General features: G+C 34.5%; 1 long non-coding RNA gene across 1 annotated transcript; it reads left to right on the top strand.

Annotated features, from left to right (window-relative positions):
- Positions 1-254: 254 nt before the first annotated feature.
- LOC145277885 (uncharacterized) lies at positions 255-9,406 on the top strand. The gene is made up of 2 exons (XR_013868239.1): positions 255-758; positions 8,882-9,406. It is a non-coding gene; the product is annotated as an uncharacterized LOC145277885 (long non-coding RNA).
- Positions 9,407-24,755: the final 15,349 nt, after the last annotated feature.

Raw genomic sequence — 24,755 nt, 5'->3', positions numbered from 1 at the left:
CAGCGACTTCATCGCCACCAGAACGCAAGATGACTCTATGTTACTGGCATAAATACACTTGTTTTCCGTTAGCAAAAGTGTGTTTATTCTGATGATTATTTCGATCAATAAATTTTTGTTTTAGCCAAGACATGTTCATCTGAATTTAAAAGTTTAAAACCGCAAGAACTTTCTTGTCAACCTCACCCCAAATTCACGTATGAAAAACTGAACGAATGATAGTAAAATAGAGTTATCTCCCTTCAGCCATTGACGACGATTACCGAAATTTTTATTGATGCCAAACTGCTGCTGCTTTTCACTAGTTTCCAAGGGAAATAACTCTGAATATCACTGTAGCTGTTTTCATTTACTACGACCTTGAAGAATAGGTTAACTGCGAACGAGTCTTGAAAAAGTTTGATTTAAAATGAGTGTCAAACATCTTCGACTTTTTGTTGGTAATTTACCATGGACGATCGGAAAGAAAGAACTGAAAGAATATTTTATGAAATTCGGGCCCATCAAGAGCTCCAATGTCTTGTACAATCGCCAGACAGGCCTTAGTCGGGGTTTCGGCTTCATCCAGTTTGTAAATCGAGAAGGCTACAATGCGGCTATCTCGCAAGAATCCCACGTGCTGGCAAATTCCAATTTGGTCGTCGCTGGAGAAACATCCCGGAAAATGAAGCAATTCAGCGATTCTTCGGATTTTACTTCCCTTCAATGATGTCATTTTTAGAACCAAAGACACTGCATAATTTATTCGGAAGTTAAAAGTAAGACTTATTTTTGCAGATATTTTCTTTGATGTAATTAATTTAACGTAATGATTATTTTTTTACGACTACGAAAATCCAGGTAAGAGAACAAAATATTTTTTCGGTGAAATTGAGCCTATCTGATCCGTAAAAGTGTGAAGGTACAGAATAGTCGACACAGCCCCCCCCCCCCCCACTCGCCCTCTTCTTGTTAAGCATGGGTTTCTAAATAATAATAATAATAATTATTATTATTATTATTATTCAGTACTTATGCAGAACGCGTTGAAATAACGTTATTACTGCTTAGAACTCCATTCAGCGGTCCTCCTGTACGAGAATGCCCCCCCCCTAAAAAAATGCGTGTTTAACATTTTTTTTTTTTTTTTAATTTTCCGGTTGGTATTACTATACACAGATTCGAAAAAGTTGTCGGGTTTGTATTACTGTACACATAGATTCGAAAAAGTTATCAACAAAAAACAAATATATAACAAATAAATGTTATCAAAGGCAAGATAAGTTACTTTTCTACCAAACTGGATATATTTTTCGTGTTTTTATTCAATGTAACATGTTTATTCAGCTCGAAAAGCATACAGTGTTTACCGATGTATGTATGTATTGCATGGAAAATTCAAAATGGCGCCCAACTCTCTCTTTAACACGGTAAGTTCGGGAAAAGGTGATATAAATAATAAATTAGATAAAATACTGCTAGAAATTCGCTCAATATTTTTACGGTGACATAAGTTGACATATATTCGGTGTTTTTATAATAGTATTTTGTCTAGTTTATTATTTATAACACCTTTTCCCAAACTTACCGTGTTAAAGAGAGTCGGGCGGGCGCCATTTTGAATTTTCCAATACATCGGTAAACACTGCATGTTTTTCGAGCTGAATAAACATATTACATTCAATAAAAACACAATTTCGAATCTGTGTATAATAATACAAACCAGTTTTTTTTTTTTTTTTTTTTTTTTTTAGTGTTTAAATTGAAAAACACGCGTTTTTAGGGAGTGGGCACTCTCGTACATGTCCGCCACGGAGAGTGAGGGATCTTTATTCCAACTATTGTGCACCAGTCATTGTGGCTTGGTAGACCAGCACAAACAAAACCTACCTTTCAAAAGTTGTTTTCTAGGCTGTGGTGAGAACGAAATTTCGGAAATCGTAATACTGAATTTCACATGGAAACAATGGTATCTACGTATTCCTCGTATTTTTAAGATTATATCTAAAAATTAGAAAATCGATAAGATAGAAAATTATTTATTAAAGAAAATAGAATTTGAAGAAAACGCTCGTATTTGCTTATATACGACACAGGAGAGTTTAAAAGGGAGATAATTTTTCGTTTGAGTTTATTTTATAAAAATAAGATGGTCGCAATTTTTCACCTGCTAACACGATTAAAGTTGGGTTTTTTTTTGGAGGGGGGTACTTATACTGTTTAATTAAGACATTAAAAAAATGAAAATATCGAAAAAAGGTGATATTGTACGTATCCGTTTTGAACTGAAGATCTCTGAAAAAAAAATTCACTTAATTTGATCGAGTAGTTTTGTCTTTTTCTTTTTTACAGCGGAAAAACATTTTTAGGAGAGCGCGTTGAAGGCCGTCATCTTGGATTTTGTTTAAATTTTTGTTTGAATTTTATAAACGCCACGGGAGATAACTCCAGTTAAAGCGCCGACACTCCCTCCCCATCTTTAATACTAGCTTTTCTTCCTAAAAATCGAACCTTTTTCTCTGTATCATAACAAATTGTTTTTGCGCTGTAAAAAAAAAAAAAAAAAAAAAAAATACTTGATGAAATTAAGTGAATTTTTTTTTTTTTTTTTTTTTTCGGAGAACTTCACTCCATAACGGATATGTACAATTTGAACTTTTTTTTCGATATTTTAATTTTTTAACGTCTTGATTAAACTGTACAAGTACCGAATTTGCAAAAAGAATCAGTAGCAACCATTGTTTTTTTTATCTGAAAACTCCATTTATCGATTACAAAATTTCTTTCTGATAGTGTAGAAGCACCCGAATATCGCATTTAAATTTGGGACCGGCCCACACAATACCGAAAACGTACTTTTCCGCATCATGTAGTAATGTAACGCGGCGGCCATCTTGTATGTTGTTATACAGAAATTCGTAGCGTGGAGGGGGGGTTGTATCTACAAGTCTTTACGCATGAGCAGTGTAATATTCTATATTTAACAGTATTTTGTATAGTTTTTTATTTTTAACTCATTTTCCCAAACTTACCGTATTCAACAGAGTCTAGGGCATGGGGCATATATTATTAGTCGCGTGTAAGCGACTCTATAAGTAACTCCATCGGTCGGTTTGTCTGTCTGTAACACTTTTGTGCTTGGCCTTTTTGGTTAAGATCAAAGGTCTGTTGTTAATAGATGCTGTTCTTACCTTTTAAGCTTTTCTTGGCCAAGATCCAAGTTTTGTTCATTGTTGATTTTCACTGTACTTTTAACATGAATAAAGGATTTAATATCTCAAAGTGTAGTATCTGTTCTTACTACATGCTGTAGTACAGCATGTAGTAAGAACAGATACTACACTTTGAGATATTAGGCATTGCTGTACTGTCGGAATTAGCTTACCGACGAGTAGGGGGGGGGAGAAAAGACGGTTTAAGTCTTGCAACGAAATATCGACGTTGCTTACAAGCAGTCTTTCCTTGTAAAAGTAACAAATGGGTAACGATGGTCGAAGTGTAATTTGTCTAAAAGACAGCAACAACTACTACAACAACAGCAGCAGCAGCAGAGCGGCCACCCTTTTTATCTACTCCAACTCTCAGTCGACGAGATTCATGCGTGACTGGAATGTCTATTTAACTTGTAAGGAATAGGCACTCAGGTTCTTTGATTAACGGACCACCGGCTGTGTTGGTCACAGCTACCAGCACTCCTTTCTTCCCCACCAACCTACCCTCGGCAAGTCAACCGATTCAAATTTCTCAGTTTGTAATTTTGTGATATAAAGTGGGGGATCACTTTTCTGTATTAATTTTATGTAAAATGATCACCTACTTTACAACCAATCAGTCTCAAAGCTATTCAAATCATTCTCCAGATCATTCAAGTTGTTTTTGAAGGATTCCAGTTATTTTTTAAACATTCAAGTCATTCTTAAGGTCATTCAATTCATCCTTAAGTTCATTAAAGTCATTCTAAGTCATTTACTTTTTATTTATTTAAGTCATTTCAGCCCATTTTTCGGTCATTTTAGTTTATCTTTAAGAATTTCATGTCAATCCTACATTCGCGCATTCATTCATTACACAAGAGCACGCGACTAATGGCTATCGGCCTTGTTTTAATTGGAATTCATTATTGAGATGAGTATTATTTATATTAATTTATTTGTTGCGGACTATTATCTTTTTTCTTAATTGTTTCACAACATTACGGCCAACTATTCCTCTGGCCTTCGTCAGGTCGTAACCGCGACGGATAGGATCTTTGAATCGCCTAACTGCATTCTCAACAATCACTGCCATACGGATGGCAGTGAATGCTGAGAATGCGATACGGATGGCATTGATTGCTGAGAATTCAGTTAGGAGATTCGAAGTTCCTATCCGTCGCGGTTACGACCTGACGAAGGCCAGAGGAATAGTTGGCCGAAACGTCGTGAAACAACAACTAATAAAGATGAGAACAATAGTCCGCAATAAATAAATTAATAGTCTGGGGCCATTTGTAATTTTCAAATACATCGGTAAACACTGTTTTTCGAGCTGAATAAACATTTTACATTAAATAAAAACACTAAATAATAATTCTGTTAGGTAGAAAAGTAACTTATCTTGCCTTTGATAACATTTATTATATGACAACTTTTTTGAATCTGTGCGAATAGTAATCCAAACCCGAAGTTTTTAGAAGCAATTTTGAACTTTTACCCTATTTTTTAATTTATTGATTTTTTAATTTATTGATTTTTTAATTTATTGATTTTCTTTCCTTAAAAAAAAAGACATTTTTTTGGTAACTTTTTACTTGGTTTCCACCTTAACATTTTCCTTTAAAATGACAACTTTGAGAGGTCCGAGTCTTTCTTCCAGGTATGGCACAAGCTAACCCTTGTGCATCGATCCCCAGAGTTCTTGATTATTATCTGGTCGGAGTTCTGCAGCAACTCTATAATCTGACGCTTCATTATGCATTCCTTCAGGTGCGCAGTTATCTGCCGGAAATAGTCAATGCATGCTCATTTCCGATGGTCAAATGTAGCAGTAAAGTTCAATTCACTGATGGAGATAGCCGCACACATGAAGATTTTCCCAAGGTTGATCTGGATTGTCCCTAACAACAGACCAAATCCCAGTGGTTTACTATGCAATACGAGAGCATTGATCCTCACATAGTCACTGTCGTTTGTTGAAATAGTGACTACTCGTCTTCCACAGTACGTGCGAGACGAGCCTCTGATAGTCAGGATGTCTACTTTTGCTGTTTTCCAGTATTAACACTGATTCACATCTTTTATAGTATGCAAGCATCCTGCGTCAGTTAATGCCGAAACTGCATTCCATCAACATAGATGACAATCTCGGGGAGCGCCGCATTTACATGTTGGTCGGGGAGTAGGTTGCTGCTGATGTCTCATCCCCTTGTTTGTTTCCCGAACAGTCCTGGACTCGGTGTCCAACCTCACCGCATTGGTAGCAATGGGTTCCATGTTTATGGCAATCTCACTGTGACCCATACAGCTAAATTTGTAGCAGTTTTCTCCTGTGCCATGGTTACTCCTGGTAGGAATAGCAGATTTACCATTCGATGGATTCACAACTGCAACTACAAGATGGCTTTGGTTCCCAGTTGATGTCAACACCCTTGCTCTTGCTATTAGGTCTCCTATGGTTAGGGTTTCAATTTTTGGTGCCTGCTGGAGTTCGATGGAAAGGGCATCAGAGAACCCTGTGACAAAAACCGGTTTGGCAAGTCTTTCTAGTCCGATTCTCTTAAAACCAGTCAGTCCAACCAACCATCTGATATTATTCTTCATGTAAACATCCACTTGCTAGCTAACATATTTACCATGGTTAACTTCCTATAACTTGTGAACACATCATCCGTGAATGCCTCCTTTAATCAAATCTCTATCTTCTCAATGTCCAGTTGGTCACTTTCACTCATCTCCAAGTAGAGGGCTAATGCATCCCTTCCGGATACAATGGCAGTATGCTTGCCATATCATCACTCTTTTGAAGTCTTGCTACCAAACTTCTTCAGCCATGCCACTACGTCTCCTTCGCCAGTAAATGGCTTCACTATGTCGCTGTTTAATCGTATCTTTGCCAACGGCCAGAATAGCTTGAAGTGTTAAAGTTTGCCTTTGAACAAATATCGTTAAATGTTTGTGCAAAAAAAGGTTTTCTTCAGCTTGCAATGTTCTCGACGCACGTAAAAATGGCAATCCTTTTTCTTATTCTGTTTCGACGTTCCTAAAAAATCTGTATTTCTTTCTTCCCACTGCCATTCAAATGACTCCCAAGTCAACAAAAACAATGGGGTTTGTATTACTATACACATAGATTCGAAAAAGTTGTCAAAAAACAAACATATAACAAATGTTATCAAAGGCAAGATAAGTTACTTTTCTACCAAACTGGATATGTTTCTAGTGTTTTTATTTAATGTAACGTTCATTCAGCTCGAAAAACATAGTGTTTACCGATGTATTGAAAAATTAAAAATGGCGCCAGACTTTCTGTTGAACACGATAAGTTTGGAAAAATGAGTTAAAAATAAAAACTATACAAAATACTGTTAGAAACTCACTCAATATATGTTACCATGGCATAGGCTGACATATACTCGGTAGGTTTTTAACAGTTTTCCATATAGTTTTTTTATTTTTAACTCATTTTCCCAAACTTATCGTATTCAACAGAGTCTGGTGCCATTTGTAATTTTCAAATACATTAGTAAACACTGTTTACCTTTAAAAATAATAGAATTAACATTATCGTGTAGTACTTAACTTTTTCTTTTCCCTGGTCAGTGAAGGAGAAATCCTTCTAGACTTACTTTATACAATTTTTTTTCACGACTTTCAAGTTGTAAACTTTGTTCATTTCTGATCTGTTGTGTAAATCGTAATTAGATACAGTCAGCTCAACATGCGTCATGTTCTGTAGAAGCACCGTATACTTATTTCTTTCAAATGATGCAGATGTTTTTCTAATAAAATTATTATAAAATTATTGTTTACCCCCTTAAAAATTTACATTCTACTTTTTTTTTTTTTTTTTTTTTTTTTTTTTTTTCGATTACATGTAAACAGCCTGAAAAAATATCTAGGGAGGATAATATTTATGATTTTAAGGAGGGATTCACTTCCTTTTATAAATTTAATGTAAAATGAGCACTCATTTTCTACCATTTTCTAAATCGAGGTGTGTAGCTGATTGGTTTCTCAATTTTGGAGTGGAAAAATTGGTACGGTGGTATTTTTGCTTTCATTTTATTTTTTTTCTATTTTATATAAATCATGTAAGAAGGAGTAATTTTTAAATTTTTTAGATGGTGAAGGTCTTTTTTTTTAAATCTGAAATTAGTGACAACTCGAAAAAAAAAAAAAAAAAATTAACCACAATAAAAATAAATGCTGGTGTTTGGCTAAGTAAAGGTGACTATAATGAACTTCGCTTAAATCCTTAGAAAACGATGTCCGGTCCATCATGGAATGGGGACATTAATGGATGGTAACATTTAATGTTATGGAGACAAAGCTCCTATAAAAAATCTGACTGCCATGGTTAATAATATCCTGTCCGAAAGTCCAATGTTCAAACTGTTTGACCTAATAGTCACAGGTAACATGAAATGCAACAAATACATAAAAGACTCTGCCAAGTTGGTTCTTTCAATCATGCTGGAAAGCTTTTCACACCTGCCAGTATCCTCTATTGCTACAAATCTACGATCTGCCTGCATGGAATATGAGTTGGTGTATCATCCACTACTCTCTCCCCCTCTTGAAAGGGTCCAAAAATCCCACACTATCCACTAAGCTCCAACCCCTGTCCCATCATCACATTGTTGCATCCCTGTGCTTATTTTACAAGTACTTCAGTGAAATATTCTTGGAGGAACTTGCTACTCTGGTGCCCTCCTCAATATAAATACATCTGACCAATCCGACTCTCTTGTATATTCATTATGGACGCCCCCATTTGTCATAGTTTCTTTCTTCAAGCTGCAAGCCTGTGAAATTTCCTATCAATCTGGCTATTAATCCATTGTAGCCATTACGATTCAGAGGCAATATGAATGAAAGTAAAAAAAAAAAAAAAGTTACGTAATACAAACTGAAATTTAAAAATATTTTACTCTAATACTAAACTAAGTTTTAATTTTAGTCTGCAAAGTCAATTTAATTCAGTTTGTATTGTGTAGAAGCATTGAAATTTGATGCAGTTTTCTCTGGAAAGTCAGAATTGCTTATATTACAAGTGCAAATTTTTGGATAGTTAGTCCTTAAAAAAAAATGTTGATTTTGTTCATTTTTTTATTTTGGGATAAACTATGACTAATGTGAAAGTAAAAAAAAAAAACTTGCAAAAGTATTATGACTATTTTGCAACTATTAACATGACAGATTCCTCTATTTTGCAAAATCGATTATGCATCTTTTAAACGGTGAAGACGAAAACCTCCTTTTTCTTGACCCCAACACCGATTGTTGAAAATATTAAAAATGAAGTTGAGACCCCAAGTTCGGATTTGTCTCAAGTTACAAAGGTAACAGTTAAAACACTAAATATGGTAGGACCCTGGGATACGGTGGCCCTAGGATACATTTTTTTTTTTTTTTCGGTTATGGTGTGGAATGCAATGTTTTTCCAGACTCTGGTTATAGTATTTGCTCCTCATTACATGTTATTGTATTATATACTGTACTGTATTTTGTTACTAATTTTTTTATGCCGTATCACCGGGTTCTACTGTATGTCTAATGAAAAAGTAATTTCTTAAATTTTGTTAAATTCGTCAGAATTATCTCCCTTTTTTTTTTTTTTTTTTTAAATTTACTAAATCTAACCAGTATTTTTATTATTTCGGTTTACTATTTTTGTCCTAATAGTTTTTCTTTCTATTTTTTAGGTTAAAACCTGCTCCTTACATCGCACCAATTAAACTGTAAATGAACAGCAAAAATTGAGACATTTTATTTTTTTATTTTTTTTTATTGTTGCAACAGAGAGATAGATTCTTTTCAGCGAAATTCATGACACTTGTTGCTAACACGATTTAACTGACTTTTTTTTTTCCAATTGAAGTTGAATTATTTGCTCATTTGAAATGTACCAAAAAAATACAACACTAAAACCAACTTCATCTCACCTCCATTCCTCTTAAAAAAAAAAATTTTTTTTAAATCTGCTTCATTTGATGCAATTTTAATCAGCTGGTGATCTTCCTGAAGAATACTACCTTTTTCTGTGTACAACAAGGATCATTTTTCTTTTTTTCAAAGCATTTGAATATAATTTCCAAACATCTTGGTAGACATTTATAAACGAAAATGAAAAAAAAAAAAAAAGTACCATCAAAAATATTGTTCAACAATGTGGGTTAATGTTTAACCAAAAATTTTAGTTTCTTAGCAAATAAAAGTTTTGTGTTAAATAAGGTTTCTTTTTCATTTTGATTTTATATACGGATGCAACACTAATTTTCTGGCATCCTTGGTTCCAGAATCTTGCCAGATTAACCATTTTGCCAGACTATTTGACTTCTTAACCCATTAATTTCCACTGTCCTATAAATAGGGCACCAAACAATATCTTTTAAATCTGTAAAATAATATATAATAGTACTACTTACTTAATATAATTACTCTGAAGAAAGAATAAAGTTAATCTATATTCATCTACTTCTTTCCAAGTGTTGTTAAATATTCCTGTGAAGTTTGCTAAAATTCTATTTGTTCTTGCAATAGTAAGCCACTAATAACTTTTTGCCAAAAATGCAATGTAACTCTTTGTGTGAACTGCTTTGCTCCTTACCATAGTGTGTAAATTTTATCTTGAAAGAACAGCCTCTGGATTTCTAAAATATATCGCATGTACACAGTTGTCCAATTTATAGGAGAATCAATATTTGGATTTCTAAATAAATAACTTTTCTTTCAATTTCTGTATTCTAAAACCATTTTAATCATTGCACAAAGTTTCAACTTTATAATAAAAAAAATTTAGATACTCCGAGATTTACTGAGTTAATATTACATCAACACATCCCATTATGTCTACCATGTCTCCAGGAATTGCTAGAAACTTAAACAGCAGTTTGATTTTTTCTTTGATAAAAATAAACTGGTGTTCATGTCTAACACTGTGGCTACCACTTTAATTTGCATGTGAAGCTAAAACTCAGGTTAAATTCAAACATAATAGGATATCATCTTGAGATTAAAGGGAAGACTACCACCAGCAGGTGCAGTGTAAACTAACAAACTGCTGACACACTACATACAGAGCCATTTGTTGGCTGCCCAGTGAACTAGTCTGGCAACAGAAACTTATCGTTTCCTTTCATTGTTTTGTTCAGGTTAAAAGAGTTGTTTGAAAATTCGTGTTGTATCTGTAAGAATGTCTTTGCTTAATAAAATTAATTAAAAAACTTGTTTTTCTCTTATTAATATTTCATTGTTTTGTTTTAAGCTTAAACGCTTCATTTTTTTCTGTTTCTTATTCCATATGTACTAGTCATCATCAACTGATCTCCTCCGTGTCTTAAGTGGTCTACCATGTAGCTTTGAACCATTAACATCAATGTGGAATATGCTTTGAAGTGTTTCGGATGACTGACAGTGGAGAACATGGCCACACCAGTTGCAACATCTCATTGTGCAACATACTTTCTCACAGAAACTTGTAGAGTGAAACCGACAATTTTCTTTATTCAATGCACTACAGTCAAATATGTGTTGATCTGACATTTTGTCATTGACCGTGTGTTGCAGCTATACAACAGTACAGGTTCGACATGTGGGCTCTATGCTGCCAATCTCACATACAATAGGATTTCTGCATTTTGTAAAACTGTTGACAGCTGCCTGAAGACTTTCTGTCTGACAGATATACAATGTCTTATATTCATATCAGTTTGTTTACTTGCATCAAGTGTGTTACATAGGTAAATTTATTGACTCTTTCAACATCTGCAATAACTTGTTTCCTTGGAAGCTGGATTTCAAGAGGTACTACAAATTAGATTAGCTGCACCTAACATCGACAGGTTGGTGCACCTTTTATGACACCATTTATTGTATGAAAGTGATCAAGTTCAAGCCAATTCCAAGCTTACAGATATTATATGGATATTTGCCTTGTGAAACAGGTATAATCTTTTTAGCATCAGATATCATGTTTTGTCTTTGTTATACAGTGTCCAAAATGTCACTGAAGGGTTTTGAACTTAAATAGATTCTTTATTTTGATATCTTTCTGTAATTTTAACACAATTTGACTAGGACATTGGGAAATTTAAAAACAAAAAAAATTCAAACAATCATTCATGAAAAATAATGTCTTTTAAATGTTGCTCATTTTCAGCTTCGCATATTTGTGCTCTTTTCAAAATATTATTCATGATAAATTGCAGAGTCTCTGGATTGCAATATAAGTCCCTTATTTCGATCCTGATGTTTTCCTTCAATTCTTGCAGGGTTTGGGATTTCAAGATTTTCCAGCTTGCAGAACAAAATAAGGGAGTTAAATCGCAATCCAGAGATTCTGCAATCTGTCATGAATAATTTTTTGGAAAGAGCACAAATATGCAAAGCTGAAAACAGCAACATTTAAAAGACTTTATTTCTCATAAAGATTGAATTTTGCATTTTTTTATTTTTTTAATTTTTAAACGTTTCCCAATGTTTTAGTAAGGACAGTCAGAAGATGTGTTAAAATTACACAAAGATATCAAAAATAAAGAATCTATTTAAGTTCAAAACCCTTCAGTGACTTTTTGGACACCTTGCATTAACCCTGAAGTCACATCTTTAAAGTACTGATTTCCACCAGTTAAACACTGTTCTCACTTCTGTCGCACTAGGTGCACCGATAACAATATCGTCTGTATACAGATTCTCCCACAAGCACCATTTCTTCAGGTTTTTATCTCATTTTATTTATTATTTGTTTTTGTTAATTCCTTTTTTTTTTTTTTTTTTTTTTTTTTTTTTTTTTTTTTTTTTTTTTGGACATCTTTGTACAGTTGAAGACTACTCCTTCAAATGAATACGTCACTATAATAATTGTGTAAATCTTTTCTAAGCCTAACAACAGTAGCTCTATTCCCTACACATAAACCTGGTATAGCTCATTCTAGTAATTATAGGAGTAATCGTATTCATGAAAACGAATTCAGGCAATATATCCCTATCTTCAAACAAATCTTGTATACATGAAACACAGAATGCTAACTGGATTCGTCACAATTATCACGGCTTCAAAAACTAAATCAGTAATTGAAGTATGACATATTTAAGAACTTGAGCAGCGAAGGAAACCGGATTCTGGCATGCAGCATCATCAACGGGAATTTAGACCTACCATTAAAGAAGGTTGTGATGATGCCTACTGTATCCAAGTTTAAAGTCACATTCAACAAATATTCAGAAGTGTATATAGATACAAAATCTTCTAATTATCATTTTGCATGGCTAACTGCACTTGCTATTTTTTATTTTTTTCCAATAAAATGGCTTCATCTTCCTTTTTAACGATACTCTCTCTATTTGAAGTAATTTAAGTGACATTTAAAATGATTGAAGTGTGATATTTGAAGTATGATTTATTAAATTAAAATGTAGCATAATTAAAGTGTGCCATTTAAAGTATGATTTTTTTTCTTTTTCAAGTGATAGAATTGTGACTTTTTATTGTAATCAATAAAAAGCCACAAGCTAGTATATCCGATAAAGCATTTGTCTTAACGAGTCAAAGAAATGAAAGTCACAAACTATGAGTGACAATGTAGGGACTACAAGTGTCAGCCACCTAGCTGGAATAATGGGACTATCAAATCAAATTTGCAAAAACTAGGAATGTGCAATAAACCCTGTAAAAGGACAGTTAGATGTGTACGCCTATATACCATCTAAGATGATAGGTATCACCACTATCTCTGGTAAGCTGTTCCATGGAGCACAAAGTTTTTTTTTTTTTTTTTTTTTTTCCCCCAAACAAAGCACATTGCCACTTTGGTGTAGGGGGCTACTAACAGGGGCAGCAACTACTGGGGCACTATGTTGGAATTTGGGCAGCAAGATGTCGGCTCACGTTACACTTGAACTTCTGCATGTCAGTACAGTTGGGGAAGCAGGGACCTGGAATGGAATTCCAGAGTCTAGCGGTTCTGGGGGAAGAAACTACTGGAGTAGAAAGATCTTTTACATCTAGGGATCTCTGCATGAGGGTGAGATTTAGCTGCCTGTCGGGTTTGTCGAGGGTATCTACATCGTGGAGGCACAAGTGTCTGCAGTTCGTCAGAGCATTCACCATTAAAATACTTGTAGAACAGGCAGAGGGATGCAACATTTCGTCGATGGGACAAAGACTGAAGCTTAGATGCCAGTTCAGGGCCTATCAGATTGGCGACTCTCTTGAACCTTATCTAGGAGTGAGAGACTAGCAGCAGATGCACCAGCCCAAATGTGGCAGCAATACTTCATACATGGGCGAATGGTGGCCTTATAGAGGTATAGGATACTTTCAGGTGTCAGTAGTTTTCTAGCACGGTAGAGAGAGCCTACCTTCTTCACAGCGGCCCTGGCAATGTTTTCAATGTAATTGTTCCAACTCATGTTTCCTGTGAACGTTAGGCCAAGCAGTTTGAAAGATGTACTCTCAGATAGGGAGTCACTTGCCATTGCTATTGGTGGCAGAGGTTTCTTATTATTGAAGGAAACCAGTTTAGTCTTGGCAGCATTGAATGTCACCATCCATTTTTGTCCCCATTCCACTACAGATTGGAGGTCATCCTCTAGTGTTTTTGCCATTTCTTTAGTTATGTATTCATTTGTTTTCCTGTTCACAACTTGTCAAAAGAAACTGGAATCTTAGGAAGATGTTCACCATTCAAGTGTCGGATTCATGAAAACAAATTTTAAAAACTACCTGCCAAACCAAGCAGAATCAAGTGCAAGAGATGCAAATAATTTCATTTAAAGTGACATTTAGAATAAAGATCTCTCAGTTGAGTTGTATGAAATAGTGAATGAATGTCTGACATCCGGTAAGATGCCCCATCTCAGCTAAAACAAAGAAAATCAAACACCAATGAATGATTAAAACATTTTCTCACATCTAAATAAAGAGGAATTGCCAACTCAAGTTTCAAACTGACAATGATGAAATTTTAAATATTAGACAAGTATAATTTTGTTTAGTTGAGAATGACACTAAATGAGGTTAACTCTCTAGAGTTGAAATCAATTGGATATCAACTGAACCCACAACTGTCCTATTTTATGTTCAACTAGCAGGCCTCTTGGCATTGCCTGATTGTAAAATATGCTTAAATATATTTTGACTAATGCAGATTTTGTATTTATATTAGACCCAATATATCGATATTTTTCGATCTATACAATTTTTAATAAAAAAAAGTTTACACATTTGTCTTCAACAAATTGTGGTTAATAAATTTCTTAGCTAAAACTTTTATAATTGAATTGCAAAAAAAAAAAAAAAAAGTTACCGTCTGCATTTTGTTTACATATACAAAAAAAGTTATATTAATACTGCAAAAATGCACCATGTGCACTCACCTGCTGTTATATTTTCCCACATGTGCCGCCATCTGTTGATCCAGTTAGTGCTGCAACGAAGAGTTCTCATATCAGAAGTCCAGTTTATAAAAAAATATTAATATTTTTTTTAGTCTACAAATGGTACTTGTCTATTTAGGCAAAATGCAGACTTGCAACTCTGAATCTTTGCTTGGCCAGATTGAAATGCCCCCCGACCCCCAATGACAGAAACAATGCATTGTAGCTGTCTTAAAGCTTAACTGCTGCTCTTTAATATTTGAGTCCCCCTCTTTTATTCTTCTGGGATCTCTTCATGCTTGACTGGTTTGGCTCTTCGTTAGTGGTGTTAACTAAGACTGTCTCCATTTCCGGGGCTTACCTGGACATTGTTTTTCTCAGAAAGACAAGCCCAACAGAACTTTTCCCATTCACTTATTTTCCAAACAAAGAGAATATCTTTTTGAGTGGTCTTGCTGGTTATTTTCAATCTTCTGCACCCCTCCCCCATACTTCCTCTGGCCAAGCATCTTTCAGTGCGACATCCACCATCCAATGGCACTAGCCCCCAAAATATGCTGCACAGAATTTGGCTGGATTATATTCTTTCGATTTAAAGTGTGTGTATTGGAAGCATCGTGATGCCTCTGTTCAGTCTCAAAAGACAATGGATACCTCCTGTAAAAGTAGCTGTACATGAAATTGTGAGGTAAGGGTTGCGCAATCTCCAACCATACCTCTCTTGAATCAGCATTGCTTGAGTTCAGTTACAAGAAGTCCAGGACAACTGGAAACAATGGTGAGATAAAGGAAGAGCACACAAAGCACCCGGAATTCCCAAATGGTCACCCATTTTAGTACTGACCAGGCTCAACATTGCTTAACTTCAGTGATCTAACAGTGTGTCAACGTGATTATGCCGTACATATATCATCATCATTTGGCAGCGTTACAGCTATGTTAATTAACATCTGAGCTTCAATCTATGCCATCCCCTGAAAAATTCACAACAAACACTCGTCTAGCTACAACCATTATCAACAATTTTCCACATTATCTATTCCTAAATCTAAATGCAAATTCCATGAACAAAAATTATTTTTTAGAACTGGCTGCCTGTAAAACTATTGTGGGCCTGCTTTCCAGCTGATTACATGATTGTCTTCAAGTCCAATGTAAACAAGTTCTTTTAAATAATCAAATTCTACCTAATTTCCACCACTATGCTATTGCTTCACTGATCACCTTACTCTCATTAACACTTAAGGCCCGAAAGCCACTCAAGGATAAGTGGTGACTATTGTAAAAAAAAAAAACCTTCTTTCCATGTCTTTAAAGCATGTGATTATACAACAGTTTCCCCAGATCTTTACAAACTCCTTTGCTTTATTATTGAACCCTGTGAACTCTTGTTTCACAATAGACCGTGCTGTATCAGATGGTTCTATTCGCCACATTCATTTAGGTTGGTTTTATAACCTCATTTGGCCAAAGCAGTTTATCATTGCCTCATTCCTATCTTCTGAAGAGTAAGCATCCTCAACTAGACCCAGAGTGCCTCTGAGCCCGGAAAGAAGACTTCAGAAGATAGGAGACGGTTATTCTCTGACTTTATACTTCACTGGCATAGTCTAGTTTCTTTCTAAGATACTGTTAAGGGCTAGACATGGCGAAGGAAGCTTAATAATCATAAAAGTATTTATGATAGGAATATGAAAAGAGTCTTGCCTCTCTCTCTCACTTTTCATTTAGTGTTGTCTTGGGGTCAGGAAGGTTTTTACATGAACTTAACTACTTTACAAGTCCTGATGGTTTAGCAGGTCAAACTTCAATGCAGACTTGTCCAATCATTTACAAGTTAGAAAAGCATTTCATCCAAGGCATGAAAATTGTTAAAAATGTTTTTACTATAGGCTTTAAAAATAAAGGTACAAGATTCAATTTGAAATTTATCTTCAAAGTACACTTTTCTAAATTTTACAAAGGAAGGTATAAAAATTTTATTTAAATTGAATCAAAAAATTACCTTGGATTTATTTTATGTAATGTACATTCTGTTGCACTTTAAAAACAAACAAAAAATAATTGAAAATTTTATATCTATATCATTAATTGCTAGATGAAAGATAATGTTTTTAAAGTGTACCAAAATGTACATTACATAAAATAAATCCAAGGTAATTTTTTGATTCAATTTAAATTAAATGTTTATACCTTCCTTTGTAAAATTTAGAAAAGTGTACTTTGAAGATAAATAAAATTTATAAAAGTGCACTTTGAAGATAAATAAATTTCAAATTGAATCTTGTACCTTTATTTTTAAAGCCTATAGTAAAAACATTTTGTTTAACAATTTTCATGCCTTGGATGAAATGCTTTTCTAACTTGTATCTTATCTTTTTAAGATTATATTTTAAAACTCTCCTCTCTATTTCAGTTTGTATTTCTCCTCACACCACATCTCATTTTTGCAACCCCCTCTTTGTATTATTACAGGTCTAAATATTTTGTTTCAATTTGTATTTCTCCTCACACCACACTCATTTTTGCAACTCCCTTTTTGTAATACAGGGATGAATAATGAGAAAATCTGAATTTTTTTTAACAAAAACTTTAAAATAATTTTTTAGATTAAATTTTTTTAAACTTCTTTCAGAATAGAAAATCTTTAAAATTTAATAAGGAACATATTTCATATACAAATATTCAGTACATAACGAGAAAAATAGAGAGGAAAATTTCAAAAGGATTGTATAACTGGTTACGATCAATAGTAGTCCTCGCCAGCAAAAGTCTTTGTTATTCGATTATTATTTAAAACATTTTGTGTCCTGCTCTTTTGCGCGAGGGCTAATTTCCATGTAATATCTTGATCAGCTAAACTTCCCACAATTCAAGACCATGCTTGTACAGCTTCAGATGATTGCATGACTGTACCAGCAAACCGATTCGTCATCCATGCTGGTGAAATGTGATGCTTTCAGCATATCCTTCAACCCAATATATAGAGATTTAACACATTGCAGATCCATCAGTACTTATCCAGTTTATGACCCAATCTCCAGAAACTTTGCATCATCATCTTCCAACAGACTACATAAACAGCTCAAAGATACCCTAGTAAAACTGCAAGACAATTCAAAACAGTGTTCTCCTCTCCATGTTAAGAATGGCATTCTATTTAGAACACCATTCTTCACATTGATACAGAATGTTGAAAGTGATATAGCGTGTTGGTTAAAGATATTTTCACAGTTTCATTGCAACTTGTTTTCTGACAGCTGATTGGCTAATCGTTTCGACATCTTCCGGTTGCTTATGGAATTTACTGAAAGATGCTTGTCTCTCCCTCAAGTTAATCTGGCCAACGTTAGAAAAATGAACCCCCCCCACCTTGCCCGGAAGTTAAGGAAGTTTTCCGACTGGTCCTCCAAAGCCATCAAACGTTGTCTGACCGTCTTACACACCTTCAATCTTTGCACCTCCCCTAATAGCCGTTATATAGATTCCCTTTTGGTAAGGCAGGAGGGGGGTGGGGGTCAGAAACTCTCAACATACATTTACATAAATCTAATATTTACTTTTATCTTGCTCACACGCATTTTCTATCTTAGACTTTAGTAATACTTGTTTTCCTTATTTTATCTGAACTTGAATGTAATCTCTTTAGTAATCTTGTCTTGTTCCTTCCTTTCTTTCTTATATTACTAGCCTGAGTACCCGGCATTGCCCGGATGTTTGGAGGTGTGTGTTCAGAAAAAAAAAAAAAAAAAAAAATGGTAGTAGGCAGACTCGAACCCATACCGCGAAGGAGGAAAAGAATGCGGGGGGGGGGGGGAAGTGACGTCTTTGTTGTTACACCCATCGCCAAACCAGAAGTGACAGGTTTAAATTAAGGCTAGTCAATTGAAAATATTGGTGAAAAAAGCGACCCCACCCTGTAGAAAAGTGCCCAATTTGAAGGTGAAGAAATTAATATTTTTGACAAATTTTTCCATGTTTATCATCCGAAGGGTCGAACTTCAAAAACGATACTGATTTTGTGAAAATCCGTCACTTGTGTTGAAAGTTTTAGGCATACATACAAACATACATTTAAGCAGACAAGTGAGATTTATATTATAGATGTACCCTTTTATATTTGTTTAACATGGCAAGTGCTCATCTGACCTTCAAACACTCGTCTAGCTACAACCACTGTCAACAATTTCCCACACTATCTGTTCCTAAATCTAAATGCAAATTCCATGAACAAAGATTCTTTTCTAGAACAGTTCCTTTGAGAATTTATATTGGCTACTCAGTGTATTCGATTTGCAGTTTATATCCAACTCAACACTTACCTTTAAAATGATGACTTTGAAGGTTTTGGGGTCAACTGAAAATGGATATCACATTTAAAAATGTCGCCAACAAATAGTTTTCCTGAAATTAAGACATCGGTTTTTTTTTTTGCAATATTTTCATGGTTTTCATTTGTTGCCATTTTGTTTTAAGTTGAAGTCGTTTAGTTTACACACATGCACGTTGTTTAACTTTAATTTTATGAAAAACATCAGTTTGGAAAAAAAAAATTCTTATCAAGAAAACTATTCGTTTTCAGCAGACCTAAAAACTTATAGATTACACCATTTTAAAGCTGAATGTTGAGTTCGAAAAACTGCAAATCGACACAAAAAAAAAAAAATAAATAAATAAACTAAGATATTTCTATTAAAACTACTATCTCGTTTTCTCTCTCTTCCAACCTCTACTTTCTCCTTCACCCAGCCCATTCCTCACTAACTGAACACATTCAGACAATATAAAAGGAACTTTGTGTGCGGGTTCATGGATTCAGAAATGGCTGGGCCAACTTTTTGGAAATTTCACACCAAGGTACTGGATGTGTTGTGACTCGTGCTTCATCCCTCGCAAGGGATCCCTTTGTCACATAAGAGTTAATCCTCGGTCACGGACCAAATATGATCCCTCGAATCTGTGTGGCAGGACCCATCAATCAGTTTGGTAAATCTTAATTTCATGACTGGGTTGATACGCTGCTGCTTCGTCGATCTGTAGGGCTGGAAGGGAATCAATCCCATGCACACAAAAGAAAGACACAACTCAGTTATCTCTTCTACCGATTAATTCAAGATAAGATATACAGCATATTTAGTTATATACAATTGTTCATAGTTCAATGTTGATCTCGACAAACTCTGCTGAGTCGCAAATAGATTAATTACTCTCGGTATTATGATGGAAGGATGCGGGGAGAAAGGTGGGCGACTCTCGGATGTGCTTGTTTCTGCTTCAAATCTCAGCTCTGTTCTTACTCAATCTGCTGTCTCGATGCTGTGTATCTGTTCATATGGTGATGTGGGGGGAAGGACTGGGGCCACTTCCTGGACCAATCACAGGTAGTTACGTCACAGCTAGGGGAGGCCCCCAGCATCTTGGTTGCACGTGCAATTATGCCAGTTCTCCCAGGCCTTGAAAGGTCAAGCCTGTCATTCCTGGGTCACGGGCATTGTACTCAAACTATAAACATCCTTAGACTCTAATCCTGAGTCATCACTCATTGGAATCGAAAACGAATTGTTTTCATTACTTTTTTCAAAGTGACATGAGTTTGTTGCTTTCATAAAACAATAAAATTTATAAATCCAATCTTTCTCTCAGCAAGGTTGGTTGCCATCGCCCGGGCACACAAACGATACTTAGAGAATAACCAAATCATATCTGCCGGCATTCTTCACTGTTTTGGGAATCTCCACCTTTCTTCAGTGGGTAGCTCAATCGCCCCCTGGGACGGTCACGTCACAGTGTCTTGGAGTGTTCTTACATAAGTTTTGTATCAGAGTGCATCTGATAAGTATCGAAAATCAATAAATGAAAAGTTCAATTAAAGAAGGGAGTCAAATTTTGACAAAGGTTAACATTTTTATACAACCTAACATCACAAGTGCATTTGAGAACTTATCAACACACAAGCAGAAAGGCCCAGCCTATAAAATTAACTGTAGATTCGTTTATAAAATGAATGTTTCTTTTTAGAGCACAATTGAATCAAGATACTTGACTTTTGTACATTTAACTTTAATTCAAGTAATTATGTAAAAATAATTTCATAAAATGAGCTCTTGGTTCTTTGGTAAGACAGGAGAGTGTTCAAAATAAAAGTTTCTGTTTAGAGCACAATTGAACCATGATACTTGACTTTTGCATTTTAAATCATTATTTACAGATAATTTTATAAACAGTACATTCTCTACAGTGCAATGTAGACTACAATGTATTGTGGACTAAATCATTGCAGGGAGTTATGGGAAGCTTCTTTTTGGATACTGTGAATGGGGCAGGCAACTAAAGCAGGCAATCAATAGATTTGATTAAAAAAAAAAAAAAAAGAATAGGCAATTTCACCGATTTCGATAATAAAAGTGTGGGAGGGTGGAAAATTTGTTGATCCTCATTCAATCCTGGACAAGGTCAGTCTCTTTGCTAGTATATAATATATATGATAGATTCCTCAGGGAATAAGTCAAATCGATATATAACACTGTAAAACCGACTTCCTTCTCTCTTGACAAAACCTGATCCAGTTGACCCCAGAGAAGGAAAATTTTTTTTCTAAATTTTAAATATTATATTTGGACACACACACACACACACACACACACACACACACACACTTTATATCATAAATGTACATAAATATAACCTGTCACTATTGTCCTTTCATCTGACTTCTGTGTGTTAGCCATGATAACACAATGGGGAAAGATATACTTGAATATGTGGAAATAAAAAAAGCTATGATACACGTTAGAACGATAAAGAAAACAACACTACAGCTTATTTTAAAACCTTTATTGAAAAAAAAAAAAAAAAAAAAAAAAAAAATCAATTCAGGTAACTTGATTATGTAGTAGAGCTGACATTTATTCAATGTAGCCGCCTTCAGCCTCAATCATTGTCTCGATATGGGTCTGAAACTGGGAGCATGCCTTTTTCCACAAGCGCTGGCTAGAGCTTGGTGAACATTTCAGCAGATAGCAGCGATCAGGCTGGCTTTGGTGTCGTGCGAGATTCTGTTGGTGATGTTCTCAACGTTTGATCAAATAAAATAGTCTAGCAGGTTCAGGTTGGGGGAGGAGGGGGCCAGTGAGAGAAAGGTACAAAGTTGTAGCACTCCTTTTGAAGCCACGCCTGGGTTTCTTTGGACTTGTGAGCCGGCACTGAGTCCTGTTGCCACACCCAGGATCTGCCAGCAGCCATCTGATTGCACCAGGGGATCACCACACTCTTCAGCACATCCAGGTACACTTTGGTGTTGACTTTCAAGCAGACTTTGAAGATGTGAGGTGGCATGATGTGGCCCTCACTTGCCACCACACCAAAGACCATGTCTGTTATTCGTGGCACTCCAGTGATGCATTTTGAGGGTACTGCAATGGTCTTGTCGTCATAATTTTGATCGGCAGAGAGCATGAGTTGTACAATCTCCAATTTCGTTCATTGAAATTGTGTCACTTTCAGACATGACAGAAGACTCCTATTGCTCTTGGGATTTGTACACAACTGACCAACTAGTAAATGGTCTGCAAAAAAAAAGTTTTCAACAAAAATAAAATCATTTTGTCTTTTCTAGGGCGACAATTTTATCGTTCGACCTTGTATAAACAATTCATTAGCCATAGTCACACTGTAAAGCTAACTTTTTTGATTTTTGCAAATATTTCTTCTGCATTAAACTTCAGATGCAAAATTTCAAAGTTGAAACATGAAACAAAAAGAAAATAATTTCACTGAAAATATAAATATTGCAAGAAAATAACCATTTTTCCACACAAAAACAAAAGGGGAATTATTGTGCACTGTAGCAGTTACATGAGATCACCTTCTGTATTTGCACACAATCTTTTGCATAGTAATTAGTTTATGGTTTAGTTGGCTAAAACAGGCATGCTAAAACTCAAAGAAATTCATCAGACAGTTCAAACACTTCTGTGCATACCCAGCCCCCCGCCCATTTGCAAAATGTTGGGTGGTGCTAAAATATAAACAATTCTAGACATTGTTGAGACCGGGCACTAAAAAGCTCTTGACCCTTGCTATGGTGTGGCAAGATGTAACTATTCTCTCTATAGCTAAGCCTGCTTGCTGAACAAACTTGTCTTACATTTGTTATATACTAGTCTATATAACCAGCATATATATATATATGCCTAAATGTATGTTTGTATAAACGTCCACATTTGTACCATCTATATCTAGTGTGGATATATTTTGTATATACAATGCATTTATATATGAATCATTATCTAGCGGTTTATCAAGTCTATATAATATTTATTTGTGGGTGTATGTGTGCATTGGTGTTTTAGACATTTAAATAACAGTTAACAGGAAACATTCATTGTACATTAATGAACACAAATCTTTACAAGGTCAAACAATATTTTTCTGTGGGGATACAGGAGACCAAAAGGGGAACATACCTTCTTCCATCGTTTGGTTTTGACTGATAGGTCTGTAAAAATTGCAATGAAGATTTCTTCCCTCTGAAGGAACGGCAGTTGACATGGGATTATATTTTCTGCAACTTTATTTTCTGATATTCCTCAGTCTCAGGGTTGCAAATGCTTCTATATCTACATTTCCATTAGTCAAATCCACTGAACCACTTTTGTGGACTTTAAGAGACAAAAATTTCTCCAGAGCCAAAGCTTCCATCTGCAATCTCTAACTCCGCATCTGAATAACTAAATCTCTAATCATCTGCTTACGTGTGTATATATATATATATATATATATATATAAAACAATTTCGTTTGTATAATAACATCACAGGCAAATCTTATTGTTTATTATAAATTATTGTTTACGAAACTAAAATTCCAAATCTATATTTCGCTGTAATATTTTATGAAATTAAATTCCAAACTCTTTCATTACGACTTAAAATTTATTTGAAGCAACTTTCTTAGTGAACATTACACACAATAAACAATCGCTGTGTCATCTCCTTCATTTTCCTGGCAATGCCACCATTACCTGGGAGTCCAATTATTCAACACATTCTTATGTTAATGAAACTGTTAAATAAGGTTGATTTAATTGTAAAGATGTTGGTATTTTTATATTTCTTTTTCAGTCAGATGAATATAGGCATTACTACAAAATAGATCTCTTCAAGCTCTTCATCAGGCCAATCACTTTACAGGTATTTATAAATTATAAAACTGTGGACCTTGGTTGCTTGCATTTTGTCTTTGACGATTTGAATGACAGGTGAATTTACACACACACACACACACACACAAAATAAAATATGCATCAAGTGCGCTTGAAAGCCAAATCACAACGTAATATTAGGAAAATAAACAAATATTTTACTTGTTTGAAATTTATAACAAATATATTTCAGAGGTATACTTCATCTTCAGTGTGTTGTTTTCTTTCTTTTTTCTTTTCTTCTTTCTCTCCATGTATTAAAGTTGGAGAAGGAAATGTCTGTTTTATGTTATAAATTTCAAACAAGTAAAATATTTGTTTATTTTCCTAATATTGCGTTGTGATTTGGCTTTCAAGCGCACTTGATGCATATTTTATTTTATTCAAATTAAATCAACGTTTCTATATGGAAGTCACAACCTTGACGATATATATATATATATATATATATATATATGAGTGTGGCTCAGAGGCTAAGGAATGAGAGTGGAGAGTTGTGTGTTTTGGTTTCAATTCTAGCTGATGGCACCCAAGTCATATATATATATATATATTTTAGTTTTGATCTCACTACTATATATTAGGTTTAATATAATAATCAGTAAAGAATTGGCTCTATGATAAATACATAATCTGCATGAATTAAAATATCATATTTAAGCATATCCTATGACCGGGCAATGCCAGACGTCTTGCTAGTATTTACATATTTACAAGTGACAAAATTTGAAAGAAAAAAAATTAATAACAATTTTAGTTAAATATCCTCAATGTCAAAGCATTTAACCCTTTCCTCTTAATAATAGTATAAAAAGAGTACAAATTTGATAATCGGTTTTTATTGAATAGAAAAGTTTTAGGTAAAAAAATGATTAAAGTTTTAATCGTTAGGATATTTTAAATCTAAAACTTTTTACAGCATTTAAAGGTTTCTCAACATGAATGAATAAACAATTACAACTTCTTTCATTCAAATTATAATCAGTGTCCACATTATAG

Source organism: Euprymna scolopes, chromosome 6, assembly GCF_053919585.1.
Source record: "Euprymna scolopes isolate OS-2025 chromosome 6, ASM5391958v1, whole genome shotgun sequence".
NCBI lineage: Eukaryota > Metazoa > Mollusca > Cephalopoda > Sepiida > Sepiolidae > Euprymna > Euprymna scolopes.
Note: the sequence above shows the minus strand (reverse complement) of the source record. Positions and strands in the feature narration are given on the sequence as shown.